Genomic DNA, 26,231 nt, shown 5'->3' with positions numbered 1-26,231 from the left:
GAGAATGTAAAGGGGAGCCCTTCAGAAAGATTCCCTTTTTCCTGATTCCCCCTTGCAAAGGAGGTCGGAGCTCATGGTACTGCTATTTGGAAAAGGGGATTCAAATTCTGAGGTGCTGACCAACTTCTAAGGATCTTGAGTTACTTTGTATACTGCCGTAGAACTCCGTAGCAGTTTTAATTGGAGAAGGTAAATCATGAGGCCCCTGGCTTCCTTCCACAGATATTCATTGATATCATTATTTACTAAGTGCCTGGCACATATGATCAGGCACTAGGCTCCACATGGTGCCCCACCCTGGAGAGTCAAAGAGCCTTACATGCTCACTACCATGTGGAGTGAGCTCTCTGTTCAGTAGCAGTGACGGTCCAAAGAGTCATCAGAGGAGATAGAAATGCCATTTAGCTGGTGCCCGGCCAGGTGACATTTCATTAAAGCAGTACCAATGGAGTTGTGTCTTGCATGATAGTCTTTTGAAAGGCAGAGACACATCCTAGATGGAGGAAACGACATAAACAACTTTTAGTACATGACAATTCATTTAATAACTATTTGTTGAGTCCCTACTATGAACAACCAGTCCCTACTTGGATTCTTGGGTAAAACAGTTAAAGCATTGGTGGGGCGCCTGGGCAGCTCAGTCGTTAAGCGTCTGCCTTCTGCTCAGGTCATGATTCCAGGTCCTGGGATCGAGCCCCGCATCGGGCTCCCTGCTCGGCGGGAAGCCTGCTTCTCCCTCTCCCACTCCCCCTGCTTGTGTTCCCTCTCTCGCTGTGTCTCTCTGTCAAATAAATAAATAAAATCTTAAAAAAATAAATAAAGCATGAGCTCCTGCGCTAGTACAGCTAGCAATCTGATGGATAGAGGCAGGCAATAAAAATACGAATTGATCTATAATATAATAGCAGAAGCGTTATTCTATTCCAGCCACATTCTCCTTCCTGATGTTCTCTGGGAACTCATCAAGCATGATCTTGCCTCAGGACTTTGCATTTGCCATTTCCTCTGCTTGGAACACTTTATTTTCAAAACATTCACAAGGCTCACTTCTCTCACCTCCTTCAGACTTCTGTTCAAATAGCCCCTTATCAGGGAAGACTTCCTTATTATGCAGTAAGCACCACCCTCCCTTCTCTGCTTTGGTTTTCACCATAGAATGAATTCTCATGTGGCATGCTCTTTAATTTGTTTATTGCCTTTCTCCCCCATGGTAAGTAAGCACCATGAAAGAAAGGTATTTTGCCTACCTTGTTTACTGCTATACTCTCAGTGCCAAGGATGATATCTAGCACATTCAAGAAATATTTGTAGCATGAAAAAAATATAATGAAAAGCAAAGTAGGGTCAAGGTGGCTAAGTGAATGATGTGTTGCTATTTTATGGGAGGCAGGAGAGTAACCTTACTAAGAAGGTGATATTTAAATTCCAACCTGAATAAAAGGAATGAGCAAGTCACACAACTATGTAAGAAAAGAGCTTTACAGTCAGAGAAAACAGAGACAGAAGCAGGTGCATCCTTGGCTGAAGTGGAAGAAGCTAGAGAGGAGAACGATGGAACATGTCAGAAAGATAACATGAGCCATGCTAAGGATCTGGATTTTATTTTGAGTGAAAGGGAAAGCTGCAGAGGTATTTTTGTTTATTTGTTTGTTTGTGGCAGAACAGTGACATAATCTGATTGACTTTTGTAAAGCATCACCAAGTTATAGTGTGGAGAACAGATGATAGCAAAGCAGAAACAGATGTACAGGTGGGAAGGCGAGAGTCCAAGGCTGATGTGAGAGCAGTGGGGATGTAAGATTCAAGACAGTGTTGGAAGGTAGACTTTACAGGATTTGCTAATGGAAGAGGTGGCTGTGGTAAAAGGGAGAGGTCAAGGAAGAATTCAGGGATTTTGACCAGAGCAACTGTATAAATGGAGTTGCCATCAACTAAGATGGGGAAGGCGATATGAAAGGAGCAGATTGGACAAGGGGAGGAATTAAGAGTTCATCTTGAAGATGATAAATTTGAAATGCCTTTTAGATATCCAAGTAGAGTTATTGAGTCTGAACCTCAAGAAAGGTCAGAGCTAGAAATATAAATTTGGAACTTCTCAGCATATACATGGTATTTTAATCCACGGGAGTAGATCAGATAACTGAGAGAATTGGTGTTAATTAGAATAATACCCACTAACATTTGCATAGTGTTTTACCATTTACCAAGTGCTTCTGCATTGACTGGAAAATTGTGAGAATTAAGATTGAAAATCAAGGTTGGATTCAAAAAAGAAAAATAAATAAAAGACTAAGAGTGACATGAGAAGAATGCTGACTGCCCACCACTTTACAAACAACTGGATTTGGAGGATGAGGTTGACAAAGAGAGTGCCGATTCTCTCCTCTGAGAGACCATAAATATGTAGGGCGCATGAAGAGGTGATGGTAACTATTATTTTGAATATGGTGAGTTTCCGATGCTTTGAGGACATCCAGATGGTGTAGGAGGAAGAGGGAGCTTTTTTAGCAAGGCCAAGCCCTACTTATCCTTCAAGACTCAATTCAAATATTACTTCTACCAGGAAGTCTCCTCCTCCTAGCCTCCTTGGTCGAAGTTAGTCTTCTCCCTCTCTCGCCACAGCTTCCAGCGCACATCTAGGACTGCCTGTTTACTTGTCTGTGTCCCACTTAGTTCCTTAAAGAGAGGAATTTTCCCTTTCATGTCTATGTCCTCCACCTTGGACCATGCCTGAGATGTAGTAGATACTTGTGAACATGGATGGATGGATGGATGGATGGATGGATGGATGGATGGATGAGTGGATGGGTGGATGGATGGATGAATGGATGGCAGCAATGAGAACCCAAGCTGAAGCTGTTTAGTTTACACTAAAGGAAACCAGTGTGGTTTTGTGGAGCCCAGAAGCAGAATAGAGAGAGAGCAGAAAGTGACATTAAAGGTCATCTATAGCTTGATCTCACATGGGATGTGTTCCACATGAAGTATTTTTCATGTCACCTGGCCAGTAGATTAGGACATTAAAATTTGAAATATTCACTGCATTAGAAGACTTGGCGACCAAATTAAATTCCCTAGATGTTTTGGAATGAAATTAAGTATGAAAAACTGTTCTCTGAGTTGTTTTTTTTTTTTTTTCCTTCTGTTTTAAGGATGGGAACAAGGCATTTATTATAAAAATGAGAACTTTCCCATCATTTACTGAGTTGGGCAACTGGATGCGGATAAATGAGAGAGGAAGTAAATTTAAAGTGGAAGATAGCTGTGCTCACTAGTAAATCAGCCAAACAAAGCTAAATTTAATCCCTAAACAGAGACTTGAACCATTGGACCCTCACATTAAAAGTCTGATGCTCTTATCAACTGAGCGACTCAGTACAGATGTCGTTTAAGGGTACAAACTTGTAATGAGTAATAAATAAGTCTTTGAGATCTAACACAAGTATAATGAATGCAGACAACAACATTTTATGATGATCATCAAACTTGCTAAGAGACTAGATCTTAATTATTCCAGCCACTAAAAAGAAATGATAATTATGTAATGTGACAGAGATGTTAATTATCACAAGGGCAACCATATACAACATTTAAATATATCAAATTAACATGCCTTAAATTTACACAATGTTACACATCAAATATGTTTCAATAAAAATTAAAATTAAAAATTAAAAATAAAGCAGAAGAAATAGGAAGGGATAGATGAATCAGCTTAATAATTTACTGTAATTAAATAAATATTCATTGACCACCTATTTTATATCAGGCACTTTGCTTGATGCTATGAATACAATAATTATCAAAATATCAATGTTCTCCTCCCCAAATTTTTATTTAAATTCTAGTTAGTTAATATACAGTGTAATACTGGTTTCAGAAGTAGAATTTAGTGATTCAATCACTTACATACAACACCCAGTGCTCATCTTAACAAGTGCCCTTCTTATACCCATCCCCCATTTAGCCCATCCCCCACCCACCTCCCCTGCAGCAACCATCACTTTGTTCTCTATAGTTAAGTCTGTTTCTTGGTTTGCCTCTCTTTCCTCCCCACCCATGTTCATTTGTTTTGTTTCTTAAATTCCACGTAAGAGTGAAATCATATGGTATTTGTCTTTTTCTTATTCCAAGTAAAATGCTCTCCTCCCTGATGAAGCTTATAGTCTAGGAAATATGATAGTAATAACAGCTTACACTTAGGTAGCTCTCACTATGTGCCAGACACTGTGCTCAGTGCTCTAAGTGTCTGAAGATCATTTCGTCTTCATGATAACCCTGTGAATAAGTAGGCTACTGTCATCCCCATTTTATAGATGAGGATACTTAAGTGTAGGGAGTTTGAATTACTTGCCTGAAGTCACCCAGCCTGAATGCAGTGTGGCTAGGACTGGAATTCATTGTAGTCTGGCTCTGGAACTCATGGTCTTATGCACTACACTGTATATATAAACGTAGCATACTTATTTTTTGCAGTGTAAGAATGTAGCATAAAGCTAATACAGTTGATATTGGAAGCGAATGCCCAGGAAGTTAGTAGAAGACTTCAAGGGGCAAAAGAAAAAACGAAAAGATGCCAACTAATGAGCCTAAATATAAGAGTGATTAGGAAACAAGGAGAGAAAGAAAAACCAAACTTGAGTGTGAAGATCTGTTTCACATTAACTTTTCAAATCATGTCTGGGGCAGAAATGTCCTGCATTCCAAAGGGCAAGCATACGCGGAATGGTTTTGCATTCTAAGTTTTTGGGTGGTTCTTGCATTGCCTGAGTCACTAGTAGGCCTGGACCCACCGTGTGCATCAATGAATTTTCAGCACCGTGTTCTTCTGGGGAATATGTTTGTGCTGTGGCTGTCTTAAGAGCATTTGTGTGAGAGACACTTTGTTGGAGATTCACTGCCTGACTGTGCTTTGGAAGTTTTCTCTGAAATTCACTGATCTCTCTTGAAAGCTTCATATTTCTTTCACTGGCTTCTGTTCCAGCTGCTGGTTACTAGCCCCAGATTTTTCTTATGCACTGCTTTCAGGGCTGGCATCTTAAAGCTACAGAAACCAGAACTCTTCTGTCTTCCAGGAATTGGTTTGTTGTTGTTGTTGTTGTTTTTCTATCAGCACCCATGGAAATACAGCATCATCATTAAACGCTTGGGTGTCTGGAATCACAGTGACCAGTTTGACCCCTAGCCCAATCACTCACTGTATGAACTATCTGAGCCTCAGTTTCTGCATCTTTAAAATGGACATGGCACTGATTCCTACCTTTCAGAGGTATTGTGAGAATTAGTCCTGACAAAGTGCTGAGGAAACTGACACAATTCATTTTAGCCGTCATCATCATAACCTGATCATTTGTGATAAGCTCGTCTCCCAATTAGGAGTAGGCAAAACCCCATTAAAAAGCAGGAAGTGAAATTTTGTTATTCTTTTCCAAGTGACTGTAAATAATGTGCGTTTAGTGAAGGAAGCCTGTGAATGCAGAGCAAAACAGGTAGAAGGTTTCTAAAGCAGTTACTCTCAGGTCTGTGGCATTCCATGTAAAATATTTCTGCCATGTTCCCTGGGGAATTAATTCCTTTCTTCATGCTCAGTGTTTACCATGGTTTAAATTTGGAAAGTATAGAAAATAGCTTTTGCATATCAACTTTCCCCCCATTTTTGATGCCTTTATTCAGTAAGAGTATTGATTTCTCCCTGTGCATAGCCTGCATATTAATTACCTGTTGTGACCATGTGCTGTGGAGGACATCTCCTAAGCTCACTTTTCACTCAAATAAAAATTCATTGAGAGGTACAACATGAAATTTCAAATTACCGTATGGTGGTGTTTTTAGCCTTTTTTCAATCAGAGGCCCCTAAACTTTTCGAGCCATGATTGTCTTTGGCAGTCTGGTGAAACCTATGGATTCTCCTGGAACTAATTTTTTTAAATGCATAATATTAAATCATAGGAAAACAATGATGTTGATAATGTTACTAACCAACTATTTTTAAAATACAAATCTGTGATCTAGTAACATTTTTATTCCTTATTGATTTTAAAATATTAAGATCTAGCAACACATCTAATTACTATTGTAATTTCTATAGTGATGAACATCAAAGTTATTTCAAGACATCTGCAAAAACTATAATATAATATGAAACTATGTGTGATTCCTATGGTTGCTATACTACTGTTGTTTGTTGTAAGCATTTATTATAAAATGAAGTGCTATATGTCTAAGTAACTGAAAATTAAGATCTAATCGTTCCTTGTCCAAGTTCACAGGCCCCCTGAATTTTATACAGAATCCCAGATAAAGATCTCTTGATGTAAAAGAAAGACTTCAGTCACTTTGTGTTGAGTATACTGAAATGCAAAGTTGCCATACTTTTTAAATTAACTGTCGTGTTTTTATATACATCTGATTTGTATTACATTTGTCTTTGCCATGTAAAATACTATAGTATAGTATAGTATAGAATACGGGTATAGTATCCTGAATTCTGTAATATACAGGAAACCAGAAAGAATGAGAAGAACCACCTACCTAACATAAAACCTGTTAGGGTCTTTCATACTTCTTTCCAGTGTGGAAAGTTCTATTCTGAAACTGTTGTGCATGTAATTTTGTGTCTACTTAAAACCAAACATGGGGGGCCTTCGGCTCAGGTCATGATCCCAGGGTCTTGGGATTGAGCCCCGCGTTGGGCTCCCTGCTCCGCGGGAAGCCTGCTTCTCCCTCTTCCGCTCCCCCTGCTTGTGTTCCTTCTCTCACTGTGTCTCTCTCTGTCAAATAAAATAAATTAATAAATCTTAAAAAAAAAAACAAACATGGTATCACGAGCATTTTTCACATCCTGTAATGTTTACAACCCTTAATTTTCATTGCTGTGTGGTATCTCTTTCCTTACTCCCATACCCTTCTTACTGGCTAGCAACATTGTTGCTGTTAGGAGCAGCATATTTCAGGTAATGGGTCCTACTTAAACTTTCCATGTATTTATATTTAAGTGTGACTAATTCTTTAAGTAAGCAACCGGTAAAAACTTATAAATATGTATTAAAGTTTTAGAACTTATCATATATTATCCCACTTTATTTTTTTTAATTTTATTTATTTATTTATTTGACAGAGAGAGACACAGTGAGAGAGGGAACACAAGCAGGGGGAGTGGGAGAGGGAGAAGCACCCTCCCCGCCGAGCAGGGAGCCCGATGCGGGGCTCGATCTCAGGACCCTGGGATCATGACCTGAGCTGAAGGCAGACGCTTAACGACTGAGCCGCCCAGGCGCCCCTATTATCCCACTTTAACCATCACAAATGAGCCTTCTTTTTCTTTTTAACAAGCTTTTTATTTTAGAACAGTTTTAGGTTTACAGAAAAATTGTGAAGATGGTACTCATTTACCCCATACTTAATTGCCCTTATTATTAACACCTTATGGTATGGTACATTTGTTACATTTAATGAGCCAATATTGACACAGCATTATTAACACAAGTCCATACTTTATTCAGAGTTCCTTAGCTTTCACCTAATGCCCTTTTTCTGTCCCAGGATCCCAGCCAGGACACCACATTACATTTAGTCATCATGTCATGCCTCCTTAGGCTCCTCTCGGCTGTGACAGTTTTTTAGATTCTTCTTGCTTTTGAGGACCTTGACAGTTTTGATGAGTACTGGTCAGGTATTTTGTAAAATGTCCCTCAACTGGGATTTGTCTGAAGTTGTCCTCACGATTATACCAGGGTTATGGACTTTTTTTTTTTTTTGAGGAAGACCACAAAAGTAGAGCTCCATTCTCATCACATCATATCAAAAGTATATACTATCAACATGATATCACTTGTTGATGTTAATCTTTATCACCTGGATAATGTCATGTTTGTCGGATTTCTCCACTGGAAGGTTATTCCTCCCCTGTTTCTGTTCTGTACTCTTCAGAAGGAAGTAATTTTGTGTATCCCACAGTTAGTAGAGTTCCACCACCTCACATAACTACATAAACTATTCGTAATTCTCCTGCACAGGATATTTGTCACAAGCCTCCTTTAATGTATGAGAAAACGAAGACTTAGAGAGATTAAGGAGCTAGCCCAAGTTGCTTAGCCTCCTATACTTTCACCTGTTCTCCATAGCACTTGTAGAACACTGTTCCTTCCATAGATATACTTAGCTGTGCTTTGCTGGGTGAGCCCTTACCAAGCTGCCTGGGCTGTTTGTGGCTGCTTGGCAACAATTCCTGGATTGGCCCATTTTAGGAGATAGGAATTCATGCTGCAAATATCCTGTGTTCACTTGAACTATGATGTTCCCTCTAATGTCTAAGCAAGCATTTCCAAAACCACTAGAAGTTACTCAGTTTTGGAGGATGAGAGAGAGAAAGGACTGAACCAATTCCTGCACTGATAAGTGATATTCTGCTTATCTCAGTTTTTGACTAAAAAAAAAAATTTATATGTACCAAACACTACTCTAGACATAATTATGGCAAACCACAGTGAATGGAATATTTCAGTGGTAAAGAGAGACTTCGTAGTATGCCAGAGATGCTGTGATGAAAAATAAAGCAGAATAAGGGAGTAAAATGCTGAAGGAAGGCCTCTCTGAGGGCAGGGCATTTGAAGAGAGACCTACATGATATGGGGCAAGGCCTACCAGGCAGAAAGAACAGGAAGTTCAAAGGGCCTCAAGATGCATTATGCTTGGTCTGATAGAAGAACAGCAAGGAGGCCAGTGTAGCGAAGGCTGGTCATGGAGGACCTTGTGGGCCACAGTAAAGCTTCTGGATTTTGTTCTAAACATGATAGGTAACCATTTAACAGAAAAATAAAGTGATAAGATTTGCATTTTTAAAACATCATTCTGGTTCCTATGTTGAGAACAGACTATCAGGGGAAAAGGAAATGCAGAGGCCAGTTAGGATGCTGTTAGAGTAGTCCAGGCAAGAGATCATGCTGACTGGGACTAGGGGAGTGGCAATAGTGATAGTGAGAAGTGGGTAGGTTAGTTATATATTTTGGAGTTATCCACGACAATATTGGCCGATGGTTTTTTGGACAGTGGGAGTAAGAAAGGGGGAGAAACCAGAGATGACTCAGAAGTTTTTGTCCTGAATGAAAGTACCAATTACTGACTCGGAGAAGACTCGGGGAGAAGCCCATTAAGTTTGAGATCACTTATGGGACATGTTGGTCTTGACTAAATAGTTGAACTTGAAGTTTATAAGAGAGATTGTGCCTGTAGATATATATTTGGGGGAGAGTCATTGACATATAAATGATGTTGCAATCCATGAGAACAGATGAGATAATCCATAGAGTAGGCATAACAGAGAAGAGAAAAGGTCCCAGAAAACAGATACAGAAAAAGAGACTCAAAGAGCAATCATTGAGATGGAAAGCCAGGAGAAAGTGGTGCCTTGGAAACCAGGTGAAGAACTTGCTTGAGGGAGATAGTGACCAACCATGTGAGATGAAGCTAAGGAAGATGAATAAGACCTCACCCCCTCAGTGGTCATGTGAAATTTTCTTAATTTAGGTGGAAGCCATCTTCAATGGGTGAATATTCTGATATCAAATTTTCAGGGTTTTTTTTCCCCCACATTGTCCTAGGAGAAAAACTGAGGCATATTTAGAGGTGTATTCACATAGTCTAGTCAATCTTATAGTTACAAAGTAGACAAGGACGTACCAATCAAAGGTGGTAGCAGCTGGAAAAGAAAAAAAGTCAGACTTGTCAACATGATCTTTCTGATACTCTTACTTTCTCTAAACCAGCAGCATGGATACCATCCTTGAACTAGTTGTTGCATTATGAAATAGTATCGTGAACTAGGCTTACGTAAATATTAAAGTACTGTACAAAAACTAAAAGCCATAGAGTGGAAAAGGGTACAGGTAGAAAGGTAAAGTAACATGAGGGTTATTATTTTGTCATTGACAAATAAAAGATATTCAACAGAAATAAAATGGGTGACTGCCTGTCTTTGAAAAATTATAATGTGTTCTATTCTGATGAGTTAGAGTAGTTGAAAATAAATATAGCTCATGAAGAAATCCAAGACCTTGTTTGTTATCAAGCAGTATTTGACACAAAATACTTATCCAATTGGTCTCACTAGTTAAAGTATCAGAAAACTTCATTAAATACAATTAACTCTTTTCCGTTTGACCACCATATAACTGAATAGTGTAAGTTCTTTAATGAGGGGAACCATGCCTTATACCCCTCATAGTACTTAACATAGTGCTGAGCACATAGTAGAAGTTCAATAAATACCTGTTGGTTGGTTGGTTGGTTGGTTGGTTGGTTGGTTGGTTGGTTGACTGGTTAGTTGGTTGGTTGACTGGTTAGTTAGCTCCTTGGTTGGCTGGCTGGCTGATTGATGGCATTGAGGCAAGAGTTCAATGCTCTAGTAAGAAGTTAAAAAGAGAAACACTCTATCTGCTAAGTGTTTCAAAACTTAACCTAAGATCTTCATTCTTAGGCAGAAGACATTTCCAAATGTGAAATTTATTCACCCAACAAACATAGATCCCTTATAGTGTTGGACTCTGACACAAAAATGAATATGAAACACAGAACAGGATTAAGACCTTCAGACTTCCAAGGCATTGAGAAAACAGTGGCCCTTGTATAGAAATCAACATAGAAATTATGCTAAGTAATGAAACCAGGATGAGAACACCCTAACAAAGTTCTTGTTTTCCTCTTGATGACTATTTTTGAGTTTCCCCTTATTTGGAATACTAAAAATCAAATTCTTTCTTCTGAAATTTTATGTCCAAGATGCTATGCTTTGTCTTTTGGTTAATTCAGCAATAATAGCATAGAATCCTCCCCCTGGAAACTCAGAGTTTAGTAAAAGAAATACAATATTAAAATTAAAGGATATTGTGAGAAGAATGACACATAATTAAAATACTTACAAAGTACTAGTAAAACAGAGAAAATGGCAAACATTGCTGAGAGAATTAAAACAAGGAACCAGGGAAAAGAGAAAGCATTGAAAAAAAAAAAGAGAGAGAGAGAGAGAGAAATGTGTGTATTATCAAATAGAACTTAAACAGTACATAATTACTTTAATTTTGAATTAACATTATTATTCTGTTTACATTGATGTTTAATGGGAAGATATGAATAATGGATTAAATTTGGAACAAGGCATGATCCTATTATTTAAACATTATTTTCCATGTAGCCTATTATTACATTGTCATGTTAAATTTATGTGTTGAATCTGCCTGTCTCATGGTAGAAGAATTCCCACTGAAATGATCCATTCCATGAAATGAGCAAAGCATTGCTGAATTTACAGCCCTGGCAACAACTCCTCTTCTGTTTATTTAGTGGTTTCATGCACTTGGGACAATATAGTCACACTGAAAATTCAGCCACTGGGATTTATCTTGAACATTTATTTCATGGAAAGGAAGATGATGGTATGGATAATCGTTTCTTCCCTTTCTCTTGTCTAAATGATAATCTGGGTACTTTGGGTTTTATTGAGTCTAGAGCACATGCTGACAGGAAGATGTTTTAGACACACCTCCTCTCAAATCCCCAAATTGTGAAAATAGAGTAGATAACTACTTTTTTCAGCTTTTTTGATGCTGAATCTATAAAAGTTGTCAATTAGGAGTCACATCTACTCTACTTAACATCGATTAGCTTTTTATATAATAAAACATAACACACATATATAAAACATTCTCTATAAAAAATAAATAACACTTTTAAATGATTTCTGTGAAACCAAAATTAGTATTCTAGCCTAAAATACAATTACAGGAAGAAACTGTGTAGCCATAGTGTACACTACGGTCGGGTTTTTTGTCCTTAGAAACTATATATATGTTGAAAAATCACTCGGGTGACTTTTGAGAACATCTTCATTTATGCAGTTTCCCTTTATGACTTGGGAATATAGATTTTTGAAAACTACAACTTCTCAGTGCTCTTTTAACCACACCCTTCCATGCTGCCTGTCTAATATGGTAGGTTTGACCTCAAATCTTAGAGGTTATCTGTTCCAGCCCCCTCATTCTTTCTTGATCTACCTGATATATTCCTTCTCCGTTAGACCCAGAATTTCCTACCATGTACTAGACGCTCCATCTTATAAACACCTTACACCTAGCTTGCTCTCTCCACAATTTCTCTGCTCCCTGGATTCTTGGTCTGGGCTAATACCATGTTTATCCACCCCATTTCCCAAGCTAGAGCCTAAACACTGGTTCCCAAAACTTCCCCTTCTGTCTTAACTCCACATTCAGTAAGCCTTGACAGTTCCTCTTCAGAAGTCCTCCTCTTGGGGTACCTGGCTGGCTCAGTCAGTAAAGCAGGAGACTCTTGGTCTAGAGGTTGTGAGTTCGAGCCCCACGTTGGACCTGCAGTTTAAAAAACAAACAAACAAAAAAATCCCCCTCTCCTTCCTTAGCCGCTGCCTCAGGACCTCACTGCATGTTAACTCCATCAATGTAGCAGGCATTCTGAGCTGCACACCCCCACTTCATCTCCAGATTGTTTTATCTTTTAAAAAAAGCTGATCAGGCCACTTCCCTCCTGTAAACCTCTGAAGCTTATGGGGGATTATAAAACAAACAAGAGCACTCCCTTAGTCTGGCATACTGTGTCTTCCACTATAAAGTCACAACTTACATCACAGCCTTATATGGCTCTGATTCCCTCCCTGCTACCATGAACTCTCTCAGCTTCACTTCCATGACACCTGTCCACTTGGGTATGAACCCCACACAAGCTCTGATGTTCATGAATTCTGCCGTTTTTTTTATTCTAAACCATTCCTGTCAACAATATCATACCTCTCTTCACTGCCAGTACCTGATTTCATTTCTTCCTGACCCCATGGTTCTTATTCTAGTTCCTCCTCCTTTATTCCTCCTTCACTTTAGAAGCAATTCTTGGTTCTGATTCTCCAGCTTTGAGCTCTGGCTTCTTTCTTTACTTGGCCATTCCAGCATATGTTTTCTTGTAAATACCTTCTCCAGAGCCTCACGACACTTCATCTCAGCACAGATTTGCATTACTGCCACCATCTCCAAATTTACCCTAATCCTGCAGGTGAAATGCAGACCATGCCTCCACTTTGCATGAGGCACGAGGAATGCCTATTCTTAGAATTCCTTTCCTTCCTTGTAACTTGCCAGATCTCTATTCAGGACACAGATCACGTGTCAACTCTTCTAAGACACCTGAATCTGCTGGATAGCAAATCACCATATTCCTTATGTGGCTCTCATGAAACCTCATCATATATCCTATAGAGCACATACCCCTTTGGATTGTAAAATGTCTGACTCCCCTATTGGACATTGAGCTTCTTGTGCACAAGACTAATACCCTAATGAAGTGTGTATATTTGTAATCTCCCTTAAATCCTTTTAAGAATAAGACAAAATAGGGGGGTAGGAAAGGAGGAAGAGAGAAAGGGAGAGGAAAAGAAAAAAGGAATAAATAATATTTTTTATAGAGAATAGCTTTCAAATATATATTTTTTTACTTTGATCCACGATAAGGAATATTTTGTATACCATGAACCCAGTACACACACACACACACACACACACACACACACACACACGCATACACATACAACTGATATAAAAAGTTTCACAGGATAGTACTTAGCTTACAAATGCAGTGCACTATATTTTATTATTTTTAACACTAATATTGAGCTCCTACTCTGGAAACAAACTGAGGGTTTTAGAGGGGCGGGATGTGGGGGCTGGGTTAGCCCGGTGATTGGTATTAAGGAGGGCACGTATTGCATGGAGCACTGGGTGTTATATACAAACAATGAATCATGGAACACTACATCAAAAACTAATGGTGTAATGTATGGTGACTAACATAACATAATAAAATAAAATTAAAAAAAATATTGAGCTCCTAAATTGATTTTTACAGCAGTGGTACACTGGGATTACTTAGGGATCCTTAAAAATATATATTCAGGCCTGAGTTCCAGCTCCAGAGATTCTAACTTAATTGATGTGAAATGTGGCCCAGACATAGAAGTTTTTCAAGGCCTTCCAGATATTTCTAATGGACAAGTTAGGGTATGAACTGCAGGTCTGGAGCCTTGCTACTCAAACTATGACCCATGAAGCAGGACATGGCATCATCTTAGAGTTTGTCAGAAATGCAGAATCTTGGACCTCACCCCAGATGTCCTGATTAGAAACTGCATTTTAACAAGTTAACCTGATGATTCGCAAGCATATTAAAGTGTAAGTAGCACTGCTCAACTTTGAGTGTTGGGCGGCAGTTATATGTCATGGCTGAGCATGCAGGCCATGGTGACAGTGGGCAAGTTACTCACCTCTCCATGCTTCAGTTTCCTCTCCTAACCAAGGGCATAACAATAGTATTTCCAGGGAGAGTAACAGTATTCTACCCATAAGGTTCTCAGGAACATCAAGTCAGATAATTCATATTAAAGATGTTGCACAATGCCTGCCATACAGCCTGGCATATAACAGGGATAAAATAAGCACCATCTATTTTTATTTATCCCCAGTACCAGCAAGATGATTAGCAAATAGTAGGCACTCAAAAAATTGTGCTGTTCATTTGTAGAGACTCAGAGAGGTGAAATAATTCACCAAAATTATGGAACTAGTTTACCAAAAATCTAAGAATACAAAGGAGTTCTAAGAGTAGATTGAAATGTCTATTTTGCCCCCATGGCCAACAGTTTCTAAATTTCCAAGGTTTTGGTATCTGTTAGAGTGCAAGTTGGACTAAACATGTCTGTGTAAAATCATGCCCTGGAAAGAATGGTTTTGGTGAGTTCATTTTGCCCCGGCTCATAAAAGCTGTCTTGTAAGTTGTCGGTTACTTGCAGGCTATTAAACCATTTTGAGTGTCCATAGCCAGTTGGCCAAAACTCCAGCACCTAGCCCCTATCTATCCGAACTTAAACTGTAAAGTGTGTTTTAAAAATGGTAAACTATAGCCCAAATTCTCAAATATGAAACTATATTTCTATAAAGCTTTAGGGGAAAAAAATGGTAAACCATTTTATTCTTCATGTATATTTTCTGTACTTATTTCTACAGTGGAATTCAGAACATGATTTTGCCCACATAAATTCCTGGCCATTAACTCAAGCCATAATAGTTTTGGGAGGAAGTAAGAAGATCCGTCTACCACATAATCAAGGTCCTTTAGTTATTGGGCCTACAAATGCTGGTTTCAGCATTTTGATGACAAGCAGCCACATTTCTCCGCTGATGACCAAACCCCAGTTGGAGCCAAATTAGACCTCATGTCCTAAACTAGTGATCTACTCCAGAGCTCAGTAAACTATGTTATTCCCTTCAGTCTGAAAAGCCATGCCTGAATTAACTAGGGAAAAGATACATAAAGAGACCATACCACTTCAGAAGATCAGCTAAAGACCGATAAATACATCATTGACTTCTGGCCAAATAAGCCTGACCAGCTTTTCCTGACAGGAAATGAGGTTTGCTCAGGAAAAGAGGAGCTACACTTTCCCTAGCCCAGACACTGAGAGGGTAGAGCAGAGAGGAGTGGACACATGAATAAAGGAGTATTTGTCCAAAGTTCCCAGGGATAGAGCAGCCTAGACTGGATAGCAATTTAAAGATAAAACTATACAGTTCTCTAATTATATTAAAATAGAATCGGCTGTTTTTCAATTTTAAAATGTCAAAAGAGAACTAGGAACTTGTTCTTTAAAAGTACATGTAGTCAGCAAGAGAGCTCAGGCTGAACATCGGGCTTAAAACTGCAGCAACCAGGTGAATTACAGACTAAATTAAATGACCCTCAGGGCATTTTAGCTGTGGCTAGGGGAAGAAAAAGAGAGAAGCCAGGTAGGAACTGATCAATCCAAACTGATAGGCATGAGCCAGCTGAAGGGAACCTGACCCATGGTCCCTTGTGCATCACTCTTAGTGGGGAGAAAGTCAGTCATTGTGTCATTGTGTGTGTATGTGTGCGTGTGTCCAAGTCCAGAGCATTCCACTGAGGCTATGGTTGTAGTTTAATTGAGCACAAACACGATGCAGACAAAATTCTTGCTCTATTGGCTCCAATAGAAGGAGCTGTCATTATCTGAAGAGATAGTGCTTAACTACTGTCAACAGATGAAATGCTGAAAAGCATTGGACTTGCCTCACACAAGACATCTGAAGGAGTCATCAAACCCAACAGCAGCCCTAAACACCAGCTGAAAAATGGTGAGCTTGTAGGCTTCAGAATGGCTTCTGGGAATTTAAGCTGGAAGCAGAACGAGCTCTTGGGGAGGGCAAAGTGTAGCAATGCCCAGGGCTCTGACACATGATGCTGCAGGAGCAAGGAGTCAATGGGATTTGGGGTAGCTATCTCCCTTGTAGAGGAGGAAACAGCTCCTCGTTAAGCCTGAGGTCCATTACCCTATGATCAACCCTCAAATACCCCCCTCACAAAGACAAATTTCAAGGGCGGGAGGTGTGGGGAAGTGACGGTGAGTGAAGTGGCAGTTAATAGTGGATACCGAATTTATGTCTGTCTTCTTCAAGCCAGGCCAGGATAGGGAACAGCCACTGAACTTCATGTTGTCTGTAAGAGACGCGCAAAATGCAGAAATCTCTTCAGAACTCTGGAAAGATGGTCATCCCGCCTCAGTTCAAATATATCTAATGATGAAGTGAAGGTGGAAGGGAGGTTGATACCTATTAAGTACTTACTATGTACCAGCATATTTAATCTTATTTAATCCTCCCATGAGGATAGAGTCCTGAGATAGGTTTTATTATCTCCACTGAAATAGGTCACAAAGATTGGATGGAGACACTGAAGTAGTTCTCAGGACACTCAGCAGTAGGTGATGGAGCCGGGTCTGTAGGACTCCTAAGTCCATTCCGGAAAGCCTTGCCACACAAAGTATGGACAGTCATGGACCACCAAGTGGCAATCTGGAGTTTATGAGAAATACAGAATCTCAAGTCCCACCCCAGACTGACTGGATCAGGAGTTGCTTTATAACAAGGTCCCCAGGTGATCTGTGTGAACCTGAAAGGTTGACTGGCACTACTCCAAAGCTCTGAGGCTCTTCCCACCGTCCGGCTCTGTGAGATGGTTTCTCCCGGTATGGCAGAGTCATGACTGCTCCATGTTCTTCCTTAAATTGAATTAAAATCTCCTTCCTTGTGACCTTTATTTGACGTCCCTCAAGGAGTCATCAGGGTGTCCTTTTTCCACTCCTTTTCATTTTTTTTAAAAATCTAAGCTCAACTTTTTATATCTATACCTCTTACATTTTATCTGCTGGTTTCAGTCTGCATTTTCAAATCTAAGATCCTTTCTAATTTTTATTCACTTCTCCCAGATTTATAATTTACATATTGAATGGACACACTTTCTTGTTATTCATTCAAGTATGGTCTATTGATGAGAGAGAGAGAGAGAGAGAGAGAGATGATAGATAGAGACACACATTAAATGCAGTCACACTTAGAGTCCAATGGCATGGTGATATTCATCCATTTATCAATTTGTGTGGTTTCTGCTATTCAAAAAACTATAAATGGTGGTTGCCAGGGAGAGAGGGGAAAACGGAGAGGCATTAGTCAAAGCATTCAAAGTTTCAGTTATACAAGATAAGATCTACAATAGATCATAGAGCCTATCAGTAACAATACCATATTGTATACTTAAAAATTTGCCAATAGAGTAGAATTTATGTTAAATGTTCTTATCCTAAAAGAGATAATAATAAATAATTTTCTGTAAACAAAAATAATAAATAAGGAGAAAACTTTTGGAGATGATGGGATATGTATTTAGCATAGATTGTGGGGATGGTTTCACAGGTGTATACTTCTCTCCAAACTCATCAACTTGTATACATTAGATATGTACCACTTTTTGCATGTCAGTCATACCTCAGTAAAGTGTTTTAAAAATATATATAAATTACCCTGAGGTATTTTCCAGGCAATATTTCTCCAATTTATCTCCATCAAGGATTTTTTTGTTAAATGTCTTGCTAAACTCACAATGCTCAATGTCTGTGGAATTGTCCTAATAACTAAGTTATTTCTTAACTAAGAATGCTTAATTTTTAGTCAACCCATGCTGGCTGCTAGTAATTGTCCATTTCTTTTCAAAGTGCTCATGAACAATTTTTCTAATAATCTGTTCTAAAAGAGTAACAAGTCTTACTTACCTATTTATGATTTCCAGAAATATTTTCTCCTTTTAAAAATGAGCCACTTGCCTGGCTTTCATGTTCCAGGATTTCTCCCACTCACTTTCATTTCTTAAAGAATTCTCACTGTAAAAAAAAAAAAAAAAAAAAAAGAGCTCACTGTGAGTTCTTGCAAGAGAATAAATTCGGAATACTTGGAATTGCAGGATATGAGTCTAGTACCATTTAATGGCTTTGGGCAACAATCATCACTCAAAGCAACTTATCTATTCTATAAAATATCCATTCTATAAAGTAGACATAATAATCTTTCTGATAAAAGATGATATGTGGAAAAGTATTATGTAAACTATCAGGTGTGTACTATGGTGCTGGATCAACTTTATATTGTAATTAATGTCCTGAAGACTTGAACTCATTTAGTGGTTGACACACTCTAACTTTAATTTCCCCTGTCTTGGTTCTGATACCACCTGGAATCTCTAAATTCTTTCCAAAGCCCCGTGAGCAGTGCTAGTTATTGTGCCAATAACTAGCCATGTGCCATGACCTCCCCTTAGGTCAAAGGTTGGCAAACTCTGACAACCTGGGCAAATCTGGCCCACTTGCCTGGTTTAGAAATGAAGTTTTATTGCAACAGCCAAACCCATTCATTTACATATTGTCTGTGACTGGTTTTGTGCTATAATGGCAGAGCTGAGTAGTTGCTACAAAGATCATATAGCTCTTAAGCCAAGAATATTTACTCTCTGGCTTCTTCCAGAAAAAAAGTTTGCTGACCCTTGCCTTAGACTATACCAAAGAGGAGCTTTGTGATAATATAATTTTCTGTGTACAGTTCCTAATCAAGCTCTGTGTTTAAGTACTAAATAAATTCATTTTATACTAATCACTTTAACAGGATTTTGTGACCTAAATGAAGTTGTATTCTAAAATAAAATAATGCAAAATGATTTGATAAAGCTAGATCAATTAGAATATTTAGCTAGAAAATCCTGTTGATTTTAAGCCTTGTTGACTTTTAAAAAGAGGGGGGCAGGGAATCTATAATACCTCTGACTTGCAGCCTTAGTAAGTCCCAAATATTAAACAAAAATGCATCTTTTATTATGATTTGACCGATGCTCATGTCAAATTGAGCGTCAGATCTCACTGTCCAGCAGAGTAGACATCAATGGAAATAATGTAGGAGGTTAAGCTGAAATTGAGCTTTAAGATATGATCTACATTTCCTTTTAAAATTATTTCCTTAGCCCAATGTGTTGGCATAATATTTGAACATTCTAAAATTTAAGTACAGAAAAAAGTTCTCACATTAAAAGTCTGAAGAGTCAACGTTTGAAACCACTTTATTTTGGGGGCCTTTTTCAATAAAGAATTTCAGGACAAAGTACATGTTATTCTGTACGACAGTCTGTTAATTGTTCCCAAGAGAATAATAACAAGCCGTCCTTGAAAGGAATGGCTGGCAATGGAATTAGCTCTAGAGACTTTAAGACAGTATTTGCCAAGAAACAAGGTCAGTCTAATGATATGTCAAACACATCCTTTCTTTATTAACCTGAATAAATAAAATATACCTATAAATTATGAAGTGCATGGTGGCTGAGTTGCCTGACCACTGCTTTAAAATGTCCTCATTAGCATGTCATGTCTGTAATAAATGACTTTAAATTTTATATTTCTCTGAAAGGATATTTTAAATTTTATAAAAGCAATACCCTCCAGCTCACAGGGGAGAGAATGGCAATGCAATTCTTTTATAGAATCATGATCTAGCTTCAGCTTTACTCAGATAATTGATTAAATCATGGATCAGAGTCTCCTATAGAATACATATCTATTCCGACGTGGTTATTGCTATAATTCATAGCATCTGTAATAGCCCTAACAGCAAGAAATCTTTTTCATCAGAGTAACCCAGAAGACCTGGGTTATCCCTTAAAGGGATATTTTAAAAGCCAATGGCTGTTTAGGGTACTTAATTCATGTTAGTAGACCATAAATAGGGGAAATTGATGAAAAATATAACCTTTTCTGCATGCTAAAACTCAGGAACAATTATTTTTCATCTTTCACCTGAAAATAACCAGGTGCTTAACCCAACATTAAATAAACGTCTCAGCAGCACAGTACAATAAATGTGTAACATTTAACAGGTAAGTAAAATAAGATTGTGCCTAAAATCCTGAGAGAATAAAAATTCAAGTATAAATCTGTGCACATACACACACAATATCCAGCATGGTGGGCCACAGTTAACCCACCAAGCTGTAGATCGGACAAACCAGTTTGTCCTCCTGGGATAGCGGTAACCATCCCCTAGGCAAATAGTTTTTGACTGTATCTAGTCTAAATTATTCTGACATGATCTCTATCTTTATGTGTTTAACTGCGATGTGTGATGCCACAATTTGAGTCACTAGGAAAACTAATCCCACAACCGAAGAACTGTGATTAACCCAAAGAATGTGATTTTGTGCAAGGTTTATGCTGTATTAAAAAATAAAAAAGCAAAAGTCAACTAATAAAGTAGTGTGAGACCACCTCCCTGGTCATATTCCCTGCCCCGGTTGCTGACCACCACCCCAATCTTCATCCTCCTTCAAGTGGTACTTCCTTGGAAATACCCCTTTCTAGCTAGCACCGTTTCCCAACTTGCTGCACCTTTAGATAGCTCATACTTTTTAAAGATATTGCATGGCTACAAATTTTTGCCTTCAGCAAATGTTCTGGATCCCTTACTCTGTGTTGATGCTATACTGGATGCCCACTAAATAAATGAGAAATAAATGAGAAAAAGATAGCTGTTTTCTACATTACCCCAAAGTTAAAGGATAAATGTTTCTCTCTCTCTCTCTCTCTCTCTCTCTCTCTCTTTAATTTTGTTTTGTTTGGTACTTTGATGAGCACTGCTTGTTTTTAATATTTCACTGAAATACTGAAAAAGAACCATGCATTTATCCATGATAACTATATGCTAGTTTTCTTGCCAGCTGGAGTTATAGTTAATAGTATTTTAAGGCTAGGAACTTTATCTGACTCATTGTGGTATCTTCTGGGCCCTTCCCAGAGCACATGGTAGGGACCCCATAAATATTTTTGCATGCCTACTAAAGCATCAATATTATTGTATTATGATTAAAAATACACTAACCTAATATGGGTTACACTGGTTAATCCATGCTGATTAAAAAACTCTCATTAATAGTTAAATTAGTGAAAATAGAAGAACTAATTAATTGCTGCTTAATGAAAGCATTGAGGTTGAAAAATCATTTTGAATACAAAATCTGTAGAGAAATAACAAAAGAAATCAGGTAGTACAAGCTTAGGACCTAGGTCTCTATGGTCATGACTCCAAAATTTGTATCTCCAGCCCCTCACCTCTGTGTTTGCAAGCACCCCCCTCCACTAGAGTTCACCGAATCATTTGTGGGTAAGTTGTGGCACACCATGAATTTTCACTCATGCTAATGATATGATCATTCTCACAGATAACAAAGTTAACATTTTAAGTATTTCTCTGGTTTGTAAGGTATTGAAAATAAAGATGAATATTTCGTATACACAGGATATACAAGATGTCTCATAACCACAATTAATCTTTTGCACATGTTGAGTCAATCAACAACAGTTAGTAAAGTTGTTTAAAATAGTGTAGTGCATCTTTTCTAACTTTAAAAAATTAGTAAAGAATCTATGAGAACATTTTGGCTGAACAAAGAAAAATATTTAATTAAGTAAAATAGGTACTAGAGTTTATTTTAGTATTTGCTTTTCCTTTACAAAAAAACAAAATTCTGCTTCTTAGCTTTAATCTTTCTTCACAAAGCAGGTAAATGCCTTGTCAGATTTAACATGATAATTGCATATTTAGTAGGTGAATAAACTTGAGAGCCTACAATCAAACCCATAGGGAAAAATAAAACTAAGACAAAAATTAGATAAAAACAATTCATAGCAGAAAATATGTGATATAGTTCCTATTTTCTATCCTCTCAGAGCTAATTCTGAATTTTAATTACTATTTTTTCCAATATCCTGACTCAAGTATTTTATGCTGAAGGAATTATTGAAAGATTGACTAGCGGACTTTTGATGTAGTAATAAATATTTATGATCTCCTGACTGTATTTTTATATTATTCATTGACTAAATCCTTGGATCTTTTGCTTCCATAGGCCAGTAATTATGTAATCAAGTGTGACTTTATGCTTTCTCTGTGTCAGTTTCCTGAGTAGAAGTCAAAATGCAAATGGTTTACAGTTACATGCCTTCAACAATCATCGATTATTGTTTATGTAGAAAAGTTAGCATGTCTGTGTAACTAAAATAGAAAATACAATGTACAAAAAAAAGCAGCAACAACTAAATGTTTCCTATGTTCTAGAAATTAGCTAATGAGGTAATTGCCCCTCCCATACTGAGGTCCATTCGAATTATCCACCCTGATTTCCGTTAATTGGGATACATAGGCCTCTTCCTACTAGTTCTGTCTTTTGGGATTTATGACAGCCAGATTTTCAAAGCTTAAACATCTCATAAAATACCTTAAACTATTTTTGTTCTTTTTTCCTGTATTTATTAAATGTTTATGACCTCAGAGTTATATCCTCAATGGTCCTCTTTTGTAGCTTGTTATTTTGTCTGTATTTTGTTTTGATATACTTCCTTTATACTTGGGCAGCTGACTAGCCCATTCAAATATAGGTAATTCTATATTTGGGTGATTTCTTCATGTGGGCTACAAGTTGTGCATAAAAACTAGACTGGTATGTCATCATAAAATATCATGTACGTTTACATTATGCCAAAATTGCTATTCAGTTCAGGCAGTCAAAATGTGAAATTAGGTAAACAAACTCCACATGATTAACTTGTAGTGTAAGTCTTAAGAAATGCCAGGGGCACCTGGGTGGCTCAGCCGGTGAGGGTCTCTGACTCTTGATTTTGGCTCAGATCATGATCTCAGGCTCAAGCCTCCACGGTGAGTGCTCAGTGAGGGGCCGGGGGGGGGGGGGGGGGGGAGGGGGGGGAGGGATCTGCTTGCCTCCCTTTCCCTTTGCCCACCCCCCCAGTACATGCTCACAAATGCGCTCTCTCTCTCAAATAAATAAAACAAATCTTTAAAAAGAAAAAAAGAAATGCCAAATAAATAGATCAAGTGGATCTTGAAATTTCATAGATTTATATAACCAGGCATGCATATAGTTAACACACAGGCCTGAATGTAACCCCAAACATAGAGATTGAGGCAGCTTTGCTACTTTGCAAATGTGATACTTAGTATCTCTAAGCTATGACCACTTCTGCAAAATGGGCATAGTATATTCTCCATCAGATTATCCCAAAGATTAAATGAGATTAATTCTCTAAAGTGGTTGGCAGAGCTTTTGGCACACAGTTTTACTATTCTTAGCACATAAATAGTAGCTTTATTATTAGCAAATTTGGTCATTGCTCTATGACCTCTAAAAATGTGTTTTTTCAGTAGAAAGGATTTAATTGTTTTAAATTTATTTAATTGTTTTAAATTTAATTGTTTTTGCATTATCTGGACCAAAAAAAATCAAGAGGCTACGTAAGACTTTTACTTTTCAGTTGATTAATCTGGGACTATGTGGTTATGATTCTTGCATTTTACTATGATTTGCAAGAACTTGAAATAAAATAACGCGCTACTATTATAATTATGAAATTACTACTAGATTTGAGTTTAGAAAGCAAGAAATTTTCATTGTTTCCAACTTTATCATTAGCTATATTTGACTGGAACATAAAATGTATTGTAACCCTTAAGTGAGCAAAGTAACATAGAAACCTGTATCTATTCACATAGATATACGTTCAGTGGTTGTGGTAGAGGGAGGGACAGTTTAAAATCCTTGAGGAAATATCCTACCCTTGATTTCCACTAGGTCATGGTGTCAGGGTCTTGGGATCAAGCCCAGGATTAAGCAAGACCCGGGTCAGGCTCTGCACTCGTCAGGGAGCCTGCTTCTCTCCTTCTCCCTCTTCGTCTGCCCCGCCCCCCCGCCCCACCCCCAGTCATGTGCCCTCAGGAGCACACTCACTTTCTTGCTCTTTCTCAAAAATAAATAAATATTTTAAAAACTAAATAAAATAAAATCTTTGAGGATGATTCTCTGCTGACTTATTCCAATCCGTTTCAGTATGGTATAATAATTGTAACATTGGGAACAGCAGGGGATTATATTGTTTTTCTCTGTGCCATTTGTCTGTTGTATCTGAGAATAGAATAATCTCCCATTATCTGCAGGGAAATTGCTGCATATTTTCCTGAAACTCGTGGACTAGTGACATTATTCATCCCTGAAAGAATCTGTGTACAGAGTCTGGCATAGAAAGGGTCATGGGGAGATACACACCCAATGAGGAAGTCTTAGATGTCTGATATTATAAGAGACCATATTGATTTCCCTTTCTCTCCACATAAATCAATGAGATAGTAACCATCTTTCTCTGGATGCCAGATTTTTAGTGCAGCCAAGACAAAATTTCTCCCTCCCCTTTGCCATGTGTTTGAGGGATTTTTAATTGGCAATCTTTGGTGTATATGGCCCAATGAGCAGACTGACTTCTTGATACTTGTATAAAATATTGCTCTTTCAGAAACTGAAATTGGAAATAAAAGCATCCAAGTTTGAACGATCAAAGTCTGTCAGTGAAGATTCACATCTGCCAAGTCTGTTTCCCTCTTAACAAGTTAGCGGGGCTCTGTCCTCAAGCCTTGGACCCGTGTGTATGCAGTGTACACTCACATTTTGAGCATGGCACATTGGTTCTTCCTGCCAGCCATTTTATGAAGCTCGGCAACGTAATGCTACACCGGTTCAGAAGTCCATATGCAAGAAATATTCTGGCAGCCCCTGTTTCAGCAAGTCAGCAGGGGCTCTGCAGTTTTTCACATGAGGGAAGTGAAGGAGTAGATCAACATCATCTAATGTTACAGTACCAGTTAGGGATTGTTGATTGGCTTGCTGTGAAGGCACCAGCCAGAACATTTTGCAGAAATACCATACAGGGTGATAAAGATCTAAGGGTGAGAGCTTCCTTGGCCAAACGGCCCCAAAATAGACATCCCTCACCTTCATTCTGGATGCTGAAGACAGCACCCAGCTCACCCTGGAGCAGATAGTCTATTTTTTTTTTTTCTTCAAAAGCAATTCAAGGGGACAACGGTGCAGAATGTTATCTGGCATCTTGAAATAGGTTATTTCCCCCTCTTCTAATGTCAATTTCACAGTACCAAAAACTAAATTCTACTTTCCTTTGACTAAAAAGCACTGCTTCTACCTGCCTCAAAAGTGTGTATTGGCACGTCCATCAGTCAGGTCGCAAACCCTTGAAACCATTTGGCAGGAGGCAGCATTCTGAAATGAGATGGATGTCTCAGTCCTTTTCATCTCTCCCTGTTACTCATTTTTCTTGCTCAGTCAGAATTGCTGGCAATCCACAGTTGTGGGTTGAGCAAACTGTTGGAAAGCATGTCCACACTCAGTTCCCGGCTCCCCCCAGCCAGCTGTCCCCCATCCTTTCAGGGGAGGTTGTATAGCCATTTGATACTGTATTGGAGTAAGTTCAGAAGGTGGGGATGATCGTGCCACTTTGGCCTCTAGGAGCCATTTATATAAAAACAGAATCATGCTCCTTCAGGAATACAGTTAACGCTGTTTGAAAATAAGCATGCAAGTTGCTTACTATCCATATAAAATGACTCTTCCCCTACAAGGTACTTCTTCTGTAGTTTGAATTTTCAGAGGGGGTTGGGTGTGGTTGAGCATGTTGGTGTGATGCATTTGCCCCCTTAACACACAGGAACTCTACTTTTTTATCTTGCCTTCATAAACTTTCATTTTGCCAAGGTTTTAAGGTATATTTTTTAATTCTTTTGTTTTTATTTTCTTCCGGTGAAATCATAAGCTCTCTTTAGATGCAAGAACCCATTTTCATTTTATAGGATCCCTCTGATAACATATTTGTCTTTTTTCTGTTTGCTTAAAATTGATTACATTGTTTTAGAGAAATGACAGAT

The 26,231-nt window shown here is 38.3% G+C and overlaps 1 protein-coding gene across 2 annotated transcripts in view; it reads left to right on the top strand.

Moving 5' to 3' along the window:
• The window catches only part of MAGI2 (membrane associated guanylate kinase, WW and PDZ domain containing 2), a 1,300,621-nt gene that overhangs the window by 1,060,165 nt on the left and 214,225 nt on the right, over window positions 1–26,231 (top strand). The gene's annotated exons all lie outside the window — the stretch shown is intronic.

Source organism: Eumetopias jubatus, unplaced genomic scaffold (assembly GCF_037043125.1).
Source record: "Eumetopias jubatus isolate StellerSeaLion01/CBP00866 unplaced genomic scaffold, mEumJub1_p1.0 scaffold_14, whole genome shotgun sequence".
In the NCBI taxonomy this organism is placed as follows: domain Eukaryota; kingdom Metazoa; phylum Chordata; class Mammalia; order Carnivora; family Otariidae; genus Eumetopias; species Eumetopias jubatus.
The sequence above is the reverse complement of the archived record's forward strand: the minus strand, read 5'-3'. Positions and strand labels throughout refer to the sequence as shown.